Source organism: Megascapheus bottae, unplaced genomic scaffold, assembly GCF_031878675.1.
Source record: "Megascapheus bottae isolate mThoBot1 unplaced genomic scaffold, mThoBot2.hap1 HAP1_SCAFFOLD_47, whole genome shotgun sequence".
In the NCBI taxonomy this organism is placed as follows: domain Eukaryota; kingdom Metazoa; phylum Chordata; class Mammalia; order Rodentia; family Geomyidae; genus Megascapheus; species Megascapheus bottae.
Window position 1 is genome coordinate 1486626 of NW_028327641.1, and position 12314 is coordinate 1498939.

Here is a 12314-nt window from a genome sequence, read left to right on the forward strand (position 1 = left end):
ATAACACCAAATGATGGAGGACTCAGCGTCACATTTTGTTTGTTTTATGCAAGTCCTGGGACTTGAACCCAGGGACTGGGAACTGTCCTTAAATGTTTTTTTTTGCTTCAGGCTAGTGTTCTACCACTTGATCCACAGCTCCACTTCCAGATTTTTGGTAATGAACTGTAAATCAGAAAAACATGCAATTTGTTTGGGCTGGATTCAAACCTGATTCTGTGTAGATAGGATTCCAAGTGTGAGCGCACAGAGCCTGGCTAGTATCATTCATCATTCAAGTCATGGGACTGCAATTCTGCACCTGGGTCTTGTCACTGAGCTTTTCAGCTCAAAACTACTGCCCTATCCCTTGAGCCATAGGGCCACTTCTGGGTTTCTGGTGGTTAATTGGAGATAAGAGTCACATGGACTTCAGTGCCCAGGCTGACTTTGAACTGCTATCCTTGGATCTCAGCCTCTTGAGTAGCTACATTTACAAGTATGAGCCACCATACCAGGCTAAATTATTTTTTGAGTTAATTTTTTTTGTTAAGTCAATATATAGTTGGCATACGGTTACATAAGTAATGAACACATTTCTTAAGAAAATTTTTATCCCCTCCCTCATTTTTCTCTGTTTTCCTACCCTCAGCCCCCTCTCCACCCAGATTGTTCAGTTCATTTCCGTTTAGTGTTTCCAAGTATCACTGTTCAGTTGGTTCACCCTTTTTCCTTTGTTTTTTTTAACCATTTTATTAAACCTTCTCCAATCCCCAAATCACATAAACCTATGTACAAGACACAGGGTACCAGAATTCAACACAGTGACTACAGAGAATAAAACTAAAGGGGAAAAGAAGAAAAGAGGTAAAAAGCAAAGAAAATGAAAGAACATCATACAGTAGCTTAGAAGCAACAACACTGAAAAAACAAAACATAAAACCTTGGGCTGAACATGTAGCTTGCCTAGCATGTATGAAACCGTGGATTCCATTCCTCAGCACCACATAAACAAAAACCGAAAGTGCCACTCTGACTCAGGTGGTAGATTTCTAACGTTCAGCACAGAGTGTCTCCAAGTGACAAAAATCTGTCACTTTTAAGTCAGTCTTCAAAACTTCGCTAGGAACCAGTTGCGTGATTTGGAAGAAAGTCCAATTTTCAAAAAATCACTAGCCAGGCGCTGGAGGGTCATAATTGTCATTCTTCTACTAGCCAGGGAGAAGGTGATTCAAAGCCTTTGCAAGCAAAAAACGAAAACAAAAAAAACTGTAAGATTCTTCTCTCCACTTATCCACCCAAAAACTAAGTGGAGTTGTGGCTAAAACTGGTACAGCATTAGCCTTGAGGAAAAAGAACTAAGAGACCTTGCCCAGGTCCAAAGTTCAAGCTCCCCACCAAGAAAGAAAAAAAAGGAGTCCAGATACCTTAGTTTCAAAAGTATATCTGGATAACTTAGTAGATTTTTCTGATCTTTCCACATTCATCTCATGGAACCACATAATCTTGATCCTGATCTGACTAAGAGCCTGCATTGTGCTTAATAAATTCATTCCACATATTCCAGTAGAATCTGGACAGCTAACAGCCACTTACCAATGCTTTATTCTACGTTTAGGCCAGTATGTCTTCATACCATCTACACAGTCAGCTATATCATCTTTCCAGAAGTAGCATTGAGTGTAGAACACTCAGAACTAAAATAATTGCATAAAGATGTAATAAAACCATTTGATTCATTAAGAAAATTTCTGTACCACTTAGAGCAAGTACATTAGTGGTATTTACCTCTAGCCTCTTTTTTTAAAAAAAATTTATTAACATTGAATTTTACATCATATTTCAAATGTCATGTTTAACCAACAAGTATTCAAGAAGGGAATCGCTATACAATCACTGGCATATAGATTTTAGAATATAGTAAAAATTAAGCTGAGTCTTTGTATGTCATAGATACAGATTAATCTATAATAAAACACATGTCTATAGAGTGTATAGTCTATCCTAGATTTTTATATCTATGTAGTTATGTTTATATCTCCAAAATTATGTCCAGAACTTTGGGTATCACCTATTCAATCATTGCTCTACTACTGTTTGAAACTAATATCCATATATTAAGGATACCATGTACCTTTTGTTCCTTGGTCTTGACTTATCTCACTCAACAGGATTCACTCTAATTTCATCCACTACCCCAAAAATGCCATTATTATTTTTTTCTGTGCAGATCTTCTTTTTATGTATTTATTTTTATTGTAATTTATAGAAGGGTTACATTATATTCACCAGATAGAAGGTGCATTACTTCTCAAACTTTGATACCCCATGTAATGATATGGTCCCCATTTCCCTTCCCCTACCCCCACTCATGTTCATTTCCCCCCTTCCCTATCCAATTTCAAATAACCAATTAGGCACATATGAAATATATCAGAAAACAAGGTGAAATATTGTAACAATATGATATAACCAAGGGATAGCAAAAGAGATAAGAGATCACATAGTTCATTAAGGACAACAATCACTCATTATATGAGTTTTGTTTCTTTATCTTGGACGTCCTTACATTTAGTGTCATACTATTTGTCACGATGTCTCTAGATTTTGTTCTATTGTAAATCTCTGGTAGCAGAGCCCATGGTTTCTACTGAATTTGACTAAAGAGGGAGACTCTTGGGCCTATGTTCCTTTGAGTTTGGCTTACTTCACTTAATATGATTTTTTTCCTTTTCATCCACTTCCCCGAGAATGCCATTATTTTATCTTGTCGGTTGGCTATGTATCATTCCATTGTGTGTGTGTGTGTGTGTGTGTGTGTGTGTGTGTGTGTGTGTGTGTGTATGTGTGTGTGTGTGTATGTGTGTGTGTGTGTGTGTGTGTGTGCGTGTATCACATTTTTGTAGTAGGGCATCTGGTTGTTTCCATCATCCAGCCTCATTTTCTACAGATATTTTTATAGTCTCTTTTTTATTTTCAGGGTAATGTATAGAGGGGTTACGACTACATTTACAGGTAGTGGACTGCATTACTTCTCACACATTTATTCCACTCCACATGTTTTTGTCCCCAGTTCCCTCTCCCCTCCCCTTCCCAATCATCTTGTTTCCCCCCTTCCCTTTCCTATTTGACATAAACAAATAAACATATATACAATATGCCAAGGAAAAAATCAGATACAGTAACAATCTGACATTAACCAAAGGGCAAAATAAGAGATGAGAAATAACATAGTAGATTAAGGACAAAAATCACACAAGATTAAGAGCAACGATGACACAAGATATAGCTCTTGTTCCCATATCCTAGAGATCCTTACATTTAGTCTCATCCTATATGACCTTATATACCTAGGTTTTTGAGTTATTGTAATCCTCTGCTAGGAGAGTCCTAGATGTGAACTAATTATTACAAATGAGGGAAACCATTGAGCTTATGTTTCTTTGGGTCTGGCTTGCTTCACTTAATATGAATTTTTCCAAGTCTTTCCATTTCCTTACAAATGGGGCGATGTCATTCCTTCTGATGGCAGCATAGCATTCCATTGTGTATAAGTACCACATCTTCTTGATTCAGTCATCTACTGAGTGGCATCTGGGTTGGTTTCATATCTTTGCTATGGTAAATAGTGCTGCAATGAGCATCATTGTGCTAGTGGCTTTAGTATGCCATTTTTTCCGGACAATTGGGTATTGTCCAGAAAATGGAGTATTTCTTCATGTGTCTAAAGCCCATTTTAATTTTTTCTTCAGAGAATACTCTTTTAAGTCTTTAGCCCCCTTTTAATAGGATGGTTGTTTCTTTGAAGATTTGTTTGGGAGAGATTCATTTTTTTCAGCTATAGATATATTTTAGATAACTACATATATTTTTGTAGAAAAAAGAATGGAAGCCATCATGCTGGCTCACAACTTAATTTCAGCTACTTAGGAGGCTCAGGGCTTAGGATCACTGGTCAAAGCCAACCAGGGCCCTACAGTGTGTGAGATCAAACTCTGTGAACATACAATGACTGTAAGAGGAATCTCACTGCCTGGGAATGTAGCCTAATGGTAGAGTGCTCACCTAGAATGCATGAAGACCTAGGTTCTATTCACCGGTACCGCATACTCAGAAAAAAGCTAGAAGTGGCGCTGTGTCTCAAGAGGCAGAGCACTCACTTTCGGCAACCGAGTCCAATGAAAATGTCTAGGCCCTGAGTCCAAGCCCTAGGACTGGCAAAAAGAAAAAAAAAGAGCAATCTTACTTAAGTAACAAGGAATATACCCTATATTTATACAGACTGAAAAATTCATTAAGAAATTAGAAAATATGTATAAAGTGCATATTTTCTTTTGTGTGTTGGCACTGGGTCTTCAACTGAGTGCTTCAGCTCTATCCCTGACCTTTTCTGCTCAAGGGTAGCACTCTACCAATGCAGCCCCAAATCAACTATCTTCAATTGAGATATAAGCGATGAATATTTCAGGGTGCTTCATGAAAAACATTTTTATAAATTGAAACGTTCAACACAGTTTTATTTTAGTATGAATGTTGAGATGGGAAGAGACAGAAAAAGTGAAATGTTTCCTGATCCCCATAGAGAAGAGACTCAGCAGAACCACTGTGGTCTGCAGGCTTCTTTGTGAGTTTTGTTTGCTTGTTTGATTTTTGTCAATTGTGGGGCTTGAACTCTGGGCCTGGGCACTGTCCCTGAGCTCTTCAGCTCAAGGCTAGCGCTTTAATCTGTGAGCCACAGTGCCACTTCTGGTTTTTCTGGCAGTTAACTGGGTACTTTGGCTGGCTTTAAACTTTGATTCTCAGATCTTAGCCTCCTGAGTAGCTAAGATTATAGGTGTGAGGTACCATCACCAGGCTGCTGCTCTGTTACTATGCAGGTTCTGGATCAAGAACTTCAAGTTCTAACTTCAATTTTTTCTTCTCTTGCCTGATACTCTGCCATTTGAACGAAGCCCCAGTTCCTGGTCTTTGTTGGTTACTGAGAGATATTCTGATTTTCTAATATTCAGAGCAATGATTATAAAACCCAGCATTTTACTTACTTGAATAATTTAAGAGACAGGACCTAGCGAGATGGAAATCAAAATTTTTTTCAAGTTGCTATCCTGTTCTAATGCATAAGTCTGGCTATTTTGCTTACACACAAATATGTATTTTACCAGTTTCTACTCTATTTTTGCTTAGCTTAAAACCACCACTGCCATTTCATAGATTTTGTTGTTGTTGTTTGTGGTGCTTGAACTCTGTGCCTGGGCTGTTCCTCAGATCTTCAGTTCAATGCCAGTGCTCTACTACTTTTGATTTGGCCAGTCCTGGGCTTGAACTCAGGGACTCAGCACTGTCCTTATATTTTCTCAAGGCTAGGGCTCTACCACTTCAGCCTCAGCACCACTTCCAGCATTTTTCTATGTATGTGGTATTGAGGAATTGAACCCAGGTCTTCGTACATGCTAGGCAAGCACTCTACCACTAGGCCAAACTCCCAGCCCAAAATTATTCATCATTACTATTAGCTATCTTCTTTTTTTATTATTGATTCATCATGGTGCTTGGACTTTGGGCCTGGACACTGTCCCTGAGCTCTTCAGCTCAAGGCTAGCGCTCTTCCTCTACAGCTCCATTTTTGGTTTCTGGTAGTTAATTGGTGATGTAAGCTTCACAAACATATGTGTCCTGGCTGGCTTTGGGGTTTGAACCAAGATCCTCCAATCTCAGCCTCCACAGTAGCTAGAATTACACGCTTCAGCCAGCAGTGCCTGAGTGTTTGATGTCTCTGTCTCTGTCGCTGTCTGTCTGCCTGCCTGTCTCTCTCTCTGTCTCTCTCTGTCTGTCTCTGTCTCTCTCTGTCTCTGTCTCTGTGTCTCTCTCTGTCTCTCTCTCTGTCTCTCTCTCTCTGTCTCTCTCTGTCTCTGTCTCTCTCTCTGTCTCTCTCTCTCTCTCTCTCTCTCTCTCTCTCTCTTTTGGTTGTAATACTTTAATTGTGCACCTGGGTAGTGTCCCTGGGCTCTTCAGCTCAAGGCTACAAACTTAAACACCTTGAGCCACAGTGTCACTTCTGGTTTTCTGGTGCTTAAGTGGAAGTAACAGTTTCATGGACTTTAGTGTCTGGCCTGGCTTTGAACTGTGATCCTCAGAACCCAACATTCTGAGATCATTTGCAGCTTTTTTTTGGTGTAAGTGGTACAGAGTAATTGAACACAGGGCTTTGTGCATACTAGGCAAGCAAACTACCACTAGTGTGCACTCCAGCCTTAGATAAGGGCTTTCTTTTTCTTTTTCTTTTTTTCACTCATGGGGCTTGAACTCTGGGCCTGGATGTTTACCTTAAGCTCTTCAGCTCAAGGCAAGAGCTCTACCACTTGAGGCACATTGTCATTTTGAATTTTCTGGATTATTTGGAAATAAGATTCTCACAGATTTTTATGCCTGGTCTGTCTTTGAACCTCGATCCTCCAGGGTAGCTAGGATTACCAGGGTGAGCCACCAGTCAACGGCATTAGATTATTATTTTTTGCATGTCCTATGGCTTCAACTCATGGCCAGAGCACTGTCCTAGGGCTTGCTCAAGGATAGCACTTTACTTCAGCCAGCCAACTCCCGGTCCAAATAGGCCACTCTTGAAGCTAGAATTACAGAGATCTGCCATAATACTGGCATGTCATTATCTAAGTATATAATTTTTCTTCTATTTTTGATGGCTTTTCCTTAGTGGACATATTTCCTACATATTTTATGGAAAACTTCCTTCCCACTGGGGCCATAAGTTAAGCCTAGTGGAAGAGTTCTTGCCGAGCATGAATGAAGACCCAAGTTCAATTCCTCAGCACATCATAGATAAAAAAAGATAAAAGTGGTGCTGTGGCACATGTGATAGAACTTGTGCCTTAAGAATACACAAAATCAAAAACAAGGATCGTGCTCAAGTCCTGAGTCTAAGCCCAGTACTGGCAAAAAAAAATTCTGCCCAAAGTAGACATTAAAATTTATTGTACTTTTCAAAAAATTTGTTGTCAAGGTGATATACAAAGAGATTGCTGTACATAGGTAATGAGTACATTTCTTGTAAACACTGTTACCCCCTCCCCCCTTTTTCTTTCCCTTCCCCCCAAGTCATAAATTTCATTTACAACAAATATATATGTATTTTCATTCCTGGAAACAATAGTTTAAAATGTGTTCAAATAAATGATGTAGGTTGATATATTTATCAAAATGGATTACTTGAACTCTAAAATAAACATTCCAGGTAATTTTTCTCATAAAATTGTAGTAATGCTATAAAACTAATAAAAAAGGAATTTTAGTTATTAATTTCTTATGTTTTACCTTCAACATTATTACACTAAGCATACTGTTTATGGTATTAATACAGACAGCATGAAAAATGATTATGTAAAAAAATTAAATGGTTCAAAATAGTAAGGTTGGGGGCCAGTAGTTTGGCTTGGTGGCACACACCCTGGACTGGCATAAAAGAAGTAGGGTTAGATAAAACAGATTTATTTCCAAATGTGTGGAAAATGGTATGATTTCTTGTTTGGCTAGTCCTGGGGCTTGAACTGAGGGACCAGGAACTGTCCTTGGCCACATTTGTTCAAGGGTGGCACTGTGACACCTGAGCCACAGTGCCCCATCTGCTTTTTCTGTGTATGCAGTGCCGAGGAATTGAATCAAGGTCTTCTTGTATACTAGGCGAGCACTCTACAACTAGGCCACATTCAAAGCCAAAGTAGATTTTTGATGCTATTGTGGAGTTTTAATTTTCTTAAATATTTGTACAAAGCACAATGGATATATAAACAGACTTGAACTCACAGAACAGAGTCCCCCATAATATTACAGTTACTCTGGCACTTCTCCCGATTGACAAAACACATTTCCAGGCATCTGCTCTGCCCTTAAGCTTTGGTAGCTGACTTGTCTTTCCATGGAGGCCTGGCCTGGATTCCTGGTGATTCCATGCATTTCATAGTTCCCTGTATATCCAGTAAGGTTGTCTTCTATGGAACCAGACCTGTCTGGTTTTTGGCCCACCCAGGACCTAGGTGTCTGAGGTCTCACATTCTAAGTGGAAAATAAAACACAGTATAATAAGGACTGAAGAACTGCACACCATAATATTAACAATGAGAGTTTAATAGTTAGCAAAGTAAATACAATGAATACTTGACAAGAATCATGAGAACAAGATAAAGAGATGTCTTTTAAGAAGGGGACAGGGAAGCTCTAAATCCAGACTGGCCTCCAATTTGCCTTCAGACAGTAATTCTACTTCAGAGTCCTCAGAAGGGTCTCCTTCCTCATGAGAAACAGAATGTCCTTCCTGAGTTAAGAGGGGGATGGATTCTGGTTTGTCGAATAGAGATTGAGTCTCTTTTAGTGAGATGGATGGGTCTGGATATTCTGTGAGGATGGATTCATTTTCCTCCAATGAATCCAGTATTGAGAGTACACTTGCTGCTTCCCATGGGGACATTTTCCATGAGCCCAGTGTGTGCCCCTTCAGCTTGCACAATAAGTGGAGTGTTACTCTGACTGAGATGGACTGACTCTGGGTGGAGTGTGAAAGGAAACGGAAGGAAATCTGGCTGCTCTTTTTCTTCCTCCATAGTATCTGCAGGTTCAACTGTGTCACACATGGGGTTCAGAGCAAAAGGTATATCCACAGGACTCTAAACCTGTTTGGTAATTTCTACAGAAGGCCCATGCTTTCTGGAGTGCAGTGATGATTCTCAGTCTCCATCAGTCACCAGCTCCATTGGTGGGTTTTTCATCCGGAGTTCAGGATAAGCTCTTCCAGGATTACCCAAACCTAAGAATGGAAATAGGTACAGAGTGGACAGAGTGGACTCTGCAAGTTGAAGTGTCACTCAACTTCCATGAGGATCTAATGGAGGAACCTGTAGAACTGCAGTTTGGACTGAACACTGAGGAGGTGTAGGGTCTTTCTAATGAGTGCTTATTCCCGAGTCCTTTCAGAGGACAGACATTACCTGGCTGACACCACCCATAAAGGGCATTTTGCCAAGCTCTGTAGAAGTAAGGGCCAACCAATATCTAGACCACATGGGCTTCCTACTCACAGACTCTGAGGCACCCACACCAGGACTTCTACTTTTTCTTGTTCTTACTGGTCGCACATTCCTCCAGCTGGTCAAAAAGTATGTGTTTAGAAGAGCTGGTCCAAAGCCGGCACGTGGAGCCTCATATAGAGCTTGAGTTGTGTCAGGGTGTGGCAGTTCTTGAACTCGTAGAAATCACTGGGGTAGAAGACCATTCACATCGTATAGATGGAACACATGATGCTGTGGGCACATTCGGTACTAGGAAAGTGAGAGCCTTCTCTCTCCATCCTGAGCCTTCTACCAAAGCCCCTTTCTTGCAGGACTCTAATGCTGTGGCTGTCCTGCAGAGATGTGCACGTATGTGCTGGGAGGGGGGTAAGAGACACTCGAGAACAGGATGACTTTTACACCCCACTTCCAGAAGCTTCTGAGAGAGGCCTCTATGAATCTGTCCAAAGTAAACTCACCTTAAATTAACTTAGTAAATGCTCTAAATAAATCAATAAGTGAATGCTCCAAATAAAGAACTAAATGCTCATTCCTCTAATCTTAGCCACCCAGCAGGCTGAGCTCTGAAGATCACAGTGGAAAGCCAGTGTAGTCAGTAAAAGTCTAAAGGCACTTGTCTTCAATTAGGCAGCAAAAAGCCAGAACTTGACCTATGACTCAAATGGTACAGTGCTAATTTTTGAACAACAAAGGGATGGCATTTAGACCTGGGTTCAGGTTCAAGTGGCAGCACTGGACCACAGACCAACATGTAAATGCTTTCAGGTTCTAACAGGCAAAGCTATCACAATCCCTCCCTGATGGCTCAAAAGTGATTCAGCCCCCAGCTTTTCCTCTGACTCCAGTATTTCACAGGCCTCCGCCATTAGTACTGACACCTCATTTCTTACTGGGAAATGGGATTTCCTAGGATGTCACCTAGGTGAGGGCTGCAGTTGGGAGCCACTTACTCATGCCTGAAATCCAGCTTCTCAGTAAGCACACTGTTGAGACTCCAGTAGCTTGTGAGGGAAATGAAATGGCATGGTGTCCCAGTCATAATAAAGTAGTTTGTGCACTTGTATCATGCTTAGCTCCCCTGTGAACACCCCAGTGAACCAAACAGGCTCAGAGAGGAGCCAAGTATTCCAAGACTTGGCCAGGAGGGGTGAGCAAACCTGGGTTTGGAGGGGGAACACTCACTTTTTCAAGAGAATTTCCAGCAACTACTACATTGTCCTCCACTATTTGAAATTGTGCAGGAAGTTTCCCACATAAAAGAGATCACCTTTCTGGTAGGCAGGGATCAGCTTTGTCAGCAGCATCTCCAACAGGCCTTCCTCCAGGATCCATAGGTTACAAGGCTCATTCAGAGTCTGAGCTGACTTACCATCACACTATGTTGGCAAAACAGTGGATATTTCAAACGTAGGAATGGGACCACACTTCACACTGAGGAATTGGAATAGAGTAGATTGGAAATGACACACTCTAATCTCAGTATAGTCACTTGAAAGCACACAAGAAGGTTGTAGTGTGTGGGCAGGATGATGGGTTCAAATAGATTTCCTCTCAATATACCTCATCTGAGTTGCCCTGGAGTTTCCTGGCTTTCTTCCTAGAGAAATGCCTGATATACTGGAATTTTGGCTTGGCACTGATCCAGCATCTACTTCTTCAAGTGAGACATCCATATCTCTCATGCCTGAGATGCGAGCCTCCTGACCTTTGGCAACAGCACAGCAACATCTTTCTGGTTCCTGAGCCACAGGCCAAGGGAGATGGCTTGAGCTGGTTGTCATATACAGTGGCTTGGTTACCAGGGTTCCATATTCTGTTCCATTGTGAGGGAGGTAGGGTCACCTTTCAAGGCCCAATGACCAAAGCTCCTTGCTCACAGAAGACCTCCCCAAAGACATACTGGAGGCTGAATCTCCCTTCCCACCTCACATATGGATGTAGTAAACAGCACACCTTTTTGTTCAAATCCCAAGTCACTAACTAGGCGTAAGTGCTAGCCTGGTCTCAGGCTCAAGGAGCCTTTCTTAGGCAAGATCCAAACTTAACTGTCACTATTCCCCTTACCCTTCACAAGACATTTTGCTTCACAGTGCCTTCTCAGCTTGCATTTTGCCTCTTGCACATTTTATTTTGCTAGTCCTGGGACTTGACCTCAGAGCCTGACCATTGTTCTTAGGCTTTCTTTAGGCTATAGCTGTCCCACCAAGCCACAGCACCACTTCCAGCGTTTTCTATGTATATGGTACTGCAGAATCAAACCGGAGTCTTTTTGTGTGGTAGCCAAGCACTCTACAAATAGATGAAACACCCAGGCCATCTTGCACATATTTTTCACTTCAATCTACTAGGACGTTGTTAGGTTTCTGTATCCTAATCTATTTTTCTTCCTGATGAATATCTGTGCTGTCATCTGTAAAAATGCAAGTGGGAAAATCACAGAAGCATTGGTGACATAAAAAAAGTCTTACAAACATAGATAAGTGTTCATTCTTTGTAGGAGAAAGGATATTTTGATATGATGATGATGACTATTTATAAATACTTTATCGGGGTTTAGAGTTTGGCCCAGTGGTAGAGTGCTTGCCTAGCATCCATGAAGATCTAGGTTTGAGTCCTTAATATCACACAGATATAAAAATCCATATGGCAATGTGGCTCAAGTGGCAGAGGGCTAGACTTGGGAAAAGCCAAGAGCAGTGCTCAGGCCCTGAGTTCAAGCCCCAGGAATGGCAGAAAAAACAAAAGAAAAGAAATGTGATTTTTACAAGTTATTCACTCACAGCATTTGCCTCTGAATTCTTCGCTTCTGCATCTTGTGACTTATCCCTTTCCCTCAATGTAGACAAGAAAAACAGATTTTATTTCTTGCTATCCTGTTGTCCAATCTTTGGATATTAATTCAAAATACAATATTGCCTGAGATATTGTGTGTGTGCATGTGTGTGTGTATCTGCCAATGTGTGCATGCACACATGTGTACAGGGTTTAGGGCTTACTCATAGGGCCTGTGTGATACCCTCAGCATCTTTTCCTCAAAGGTATTGGTCTTTCACTTCTAGCTTATTATAGCTAATTGGAGTTGAGAGATTCACTCAATTTCTTGCCCTGTGCATTGGAACCCAGTGCTGGGTTCTCATATTCTTAATTGTAGCTATAGAGAAGGCTGAGGTCTGGGGATCCTCGTTAGAATCCAGGCCCTGAAAGAAAGTCACTGATAGAAATCTTTATCTTCAGTTAAGCACGAATAAATAAGGCAAAAGT